Genomic DNA, 5,143 nt, shown 5'->3' with positions numbered 1-5,143 from the left:
CTACTGCACTCATATGTGACTTGTGTATATACATGGTTGAGGTCCTAGAGTTTATTTATTTGGTTTTAGTTCATTTGTTCTAATCATGTAAAAGGTGATATTTCTGGTGGGAATGTGAAAAGTTGTGAAATGGGGTTTTTCATACGAACTTAAGTTGTTCTTGGATTAATGTTTAATGGTCCGGAGGCAACTTAAATTCATGAATACATGATTGGTTAAGGTTGTTTGAGAACTCTCAACTTGTCTATGTTGTTTTGTCTTGGGAATTGTCAATGTTGGCTGTTTGCCACTTGACACGGTCTTGGTCGGAAATGTTTCTTAAACTAATTGTCTTATGAATTGTTGTGACCATTCTTGTATGACTAAGTGAAGTTGTATGAATGAGTGATTATATTTTGGATATGATATTTATCATGAGATGTTGTTTTCCATATTACTTGGAATATGAAATGCTTGAATTGGTGAAACTATATGTGATAGTTGATGTTGAATAACATTGTTGATTATTGATGATCATGTTGATGTGGTGATGATGAATGCTATGATTTAATTGTGTATGGACATGTTTTCTTGAGAATGCAAATGATTTGGAGATGTATGGATGAATTATGATATGTTGGTTATGATATTAACATGAGGTGTTGTATGTTCTCTTACTTGGTATATGAGAAATATTGTAATGATGAGATGATATTGGTGAGTCCATATACATTGTTTATTATGATATGGTATTGATTATGCAAGTGGTGATGAAATATTGGTGATGAATTATTGGTGTGATTGCATAAATGAAAATAATTATTGGTGATGAATTATTGGTGTGATTGCATAAATGCAAATAAATATTGGTGATGATATGGTGAGTTGTTGTGTGGACATATGCATTATTATTGAGTCATATGTTCATGCATACATATTTGGTGATGACGGATATGTTTATATATCCAATTGGCGATGATTTTGGTGATGATGGGCGACAGCCTAAATATTGGTGATGACCGGTACCGCATGCATCTAGAAGAGTCTAGAACATTGCATGCATTTGATTGGTTGATGAAGTATGTCATAATTGAATATGTGACTTGATGAAATGTGATTGGTGATTGGTGATTGTTCATGACTTGTGATTGGTGATTGTTCATGAGTTATGATTGGTGATCGTTCATGAAATGTGATTAATGAATGTTCATGGAATATGATTGATATTTGTTCACGATATATGTGATGGGTAATTGTGTATGAATAACTGTGAATTGATATTTGTTCATGACACGTGTGATAGATGATTATTAATGTGAGATATTGGGGTTTTGATGTAAGTATTGTTATGTGAATATTTTTATTGATCAAATGCATGATGTTAATTGAAATATTCATGTTAACTGTTATTTGGATTATGATGATGTAATACTTACCCCGAGTGGATTTGTGATGGACCGCCTGCCTATCTGTATGGATGGGTAGACGTTGTGCAGGTTTAGTTGCTTCTTGAGTTCTTGTGCTTGGTGGATATCGGGAGCTTTCTTAGATATTGGTGTTTAGAGTTAGTCGGCTCTGATCTAGGCTTCGTTGTGTCGGTCTAGATTAGGTTATCTTTGGATGTTGTTATGTTTGGAGATTACCCGTTTGTTGGGATTTTTGAGATGCATCTATGTTGATGTAATTTATTTATTCATAACATGTATATTTGAATTTACTCTGGTTTATATTCCGCTGCGACTGTTGAGGTTTATATACATGTTTATTGACTTTTGAATTTTGAATGTGGCGTAACCTCTATTTCTTGAATAAATGTATTATTCGCATGTTTAATTGCTTTAATAGAAATAGGAGTGTTACAGTTGGCACCCTGCGAAACCTCCATCCTATGCCGCCAAACTCAAAAGATTTTATTAAAAAAAGGGGAAAAATATATACATGAGGGGGGACTAGACCAAAACCCTCAAAAGCTGAAAATAAAAGAAAAAGAAAAAAGAAAAGGGCAACAGACTATGAAAATCTGTAATAAGGCAGACCACACCGCTCGCAAGAGAAATAAGAGTGTAGTTTCGATGGTAAAGTATCCAACCAAACAGATCCCTTATGCCATCTGTTTCGAAGCATAATCCGACTAAAGAAGCATTTCTAAAAAGTAACACAAGCCTGTAGAAGTGCCTAACCTACTTAAGGAATACTTCCTATGTACCTGTCCAATTCCATGTCATTACTTTTAGCTCCATACAAAGTATCCATGAAACCAAACTTCAAGGCAAGTGAATCAAGCAAAGCAATGCTGTTAGAAACCTTCGAGCAAAACACAATAGGACCAATATTTCCCAAAATTGCAGCAGCATTAGGAGGCAAACAAATTAAATCCTCAAGACGAATGGGGCTGATTTCGACAGAAAATGTTTACTTATAATAGTAGTTATCCATCTGTTTGATTCCGATAGCACGAGCAGCATCACCATGCCTTAGAAATAGCTGCTCCAAATAGTAAAAGGTAAGCCTATGAGTCAGCACATACTTTATCATCAACTATTGGAGCCACACCAACTGGCAAGTTAAAGAATCGGCCACCTTTGAATGGACCACATCTTGTGATTCATTGTGCTGGACCAGCAAGGGTATGGTCCTAGCAGAAGTGGATTGAGGCAAAACATAAATCTTAGGCACGTCAACGTGCACTACGGAAGACGGAACAACAACTGTAGTACTCTCTAAAACGTGTCCGTTCGGAGAATCCTAAAGCGTTTGTTCCACCATACTATGCCAATACTCGTACATTCCAGAAGAAAATATTCATTGAGAAGGAGGCGAGATCGGCCCCGTGGAGCGGGTCTTGTAAGGTGCTTTGCCATCAAAATGGTGTTTCATTAACATTTGCTTCTGCTTTTTGGATAACACAGGCACGAAAGGATTCTCTACTGAACGTTGATCATAATCCTTAACTTTCTGCCAAAGATCGAGATCTTGTTGAATACGAGGATTAGTATGCGTCATTCCTTCCTCTCGGACAATTACAGGTCCGTTTGTTTCCTCTAACTCTGCAAATTCTGCGCCAATAAATTTTACAGTTGGTGAGACATCCATGTCAACATTGTCAACATCAATGGCTGTACCTTCAGTGGCATCTTGAGTAACTTCTGCATCATTCACTGCGATAGTGTCAACTAGATCATCAATAGGCACCTCCTGCACCTCAACATGCTCCAAGTGCAAAGGGGAACCAGTTGTTACCGGAGATTTAGTAACATCAATAACCGGAACAATGTTGTTCCCTTCAAGAGATACCACGATATCTTGTGATTCAACTGTCACCAACGTCAATAAAGTCTCCACTGTAAGCAAATGCTGTGGTACCTCGTCTGTAACGTTTTGCAAAGCAAAACTAAAAGAATTTTCAGCAATATTCTTAGTCACCGACGACTGCTCTGTAGAGGGAGTTTCAAAGGCCTTGGAGAAACCAGTACCTGAGGGGTTGTTCTTCAACGGCATCCACCCAGATTTTTCCATCCGAACTTTCTCTTTCCCCTTACCATCTGTATCTTTATTATTAGAAACATCCTTTCTAGAGTACAACCAACGGCACTTAGAAACATCATGACCAATACTTTTACAATGGTTGCAAAAATCGGGAAGTCCCTCATATTCTATCCGCCAATGGAAACGCAAAGCCTTCACGTTCCACCAGGATCTCATAAAAAAGATCCTTCGAGAGATCCAGGTCAACAAGAATGCGGGCATAGTGACCATCGGAACTTTCTCTTTCCCCTTACCATCTGTATCTTTATTATTAGAAACATCCTTTCTAGGGTACAACCAACGACACTTAGAAACATCATGACCAATACTTTTACAATGGTTGCAAAAATCGGGAAGTCCCTCATATTCTATCTGCCAATGGAAACGCAAAGCCTTCACGTTCCACCAGGATCTCATAAAAAAGATCCTTCGAGAGATCCAGGTCAACAAGAATGCGGGCATAGTGACCATAAAGTCTGTGACGAGTCACATTATTGATGAGTCATTTATTATCTATTTTAATATGTTATTTACTTTAGTTTTAATTAGATTTAAGTTTATTTTATATTAATATTATTTCCTTTTTTGAACTATTTTACTACAATTGCATATTGTTATATTTCAGGAACGAATATTTAATGGATTGAGTCTTGGAGCAAAAGAAAGGGGTCTTGGAACTGATTTGGTACGAAAATACGAAGATTGGGAGACAAAAATATATCTCCCTCAAGTCAGAAACTTGGCACGGCCGTGCCACACTCCAGAACTACTTTTGCTGCTTTTGCTTAGATTTTAAGCTACTATGTTTTAGTTTACTTGTGGGACATTCTAGTGATTGCATAGATTTTAAGTCGAATGTAAACTATAAATAGAGTAGCTAGCCATCACAAACATTCATCTTTTCTTGGAATGCAATATGTGACAATTGTCTTTCTAATAAAAGTTCATTTACTTTCTTGTTATTTACTTTTATGCTTTCTCTCTTCTTCTCCTTGTCTACGATGAACATTAGTGAGTAGACTTCTCTTGTCTTGGGATTGTTGGATAAGTCTAATGACATAATCCTAATCAAACCAAACTTTAAACCTTAATCTTATGTAACCCTAATTTCTTATCTAAATTCACCGCTTTAACATGGATCAACCATTATCAAACTATGGAAACGAAAGTGGAGGGTTTGATAATTGTTTATCCATCATCTCAAATATCAATTCATAAAACGAAAGTGGAGCTTTGATATTCGAACAAGTGAATTTAGACAAGGATTGCAAAGGCAGCGAAATAGTCTTTGCAATCTTTGAGACATATAGTTTCAAACTTCAATGATTCTAAATTGTGATCAAGTCAGCAAAATAGGCTTGGTTGCAACTTAGGACCAAAATCTAATAGTAATCAAGTCAGCGAAATAGGCTTGGTTGCTAGAGGAACAAAAGAGAAACTGTCTTTAGAAGTTAGGACTAACATAAGGTTATAAGTTTAATAGTTTGGTTTGAGAAGGACTTGTCATTAGGATGAACCAATAATCCCAAGACTCTTATCTTTTATTATTATTTTCTTTTAAATATACAAAAATACAAAAATACAACTTTCTACTTTCTATACTTTAATTCTAATCATTGTTAAAAGATAATTGAATTCA

The sequence above is a fragment of the Medicago truncatula genome, chromosome 8 (assembly GCF_003473485.1).
Source record: "Medicago truncatula cultivar Jemalong A17 chromosome 8, MtrunA17r5.0-ANR, whole genome shotgun sequence".
NCBI classification, from domain to species: Eukaryota; Viridiplantae; Streptophyta; class Magnoliopsida; order Fabales; family Fabaceae; genus Medicago; species Medicago truncatula.
The sequence above is the reverse complement of the archived record's forward strand: the minus strand, read 5'-3'. Positions refer to the sequence as shown.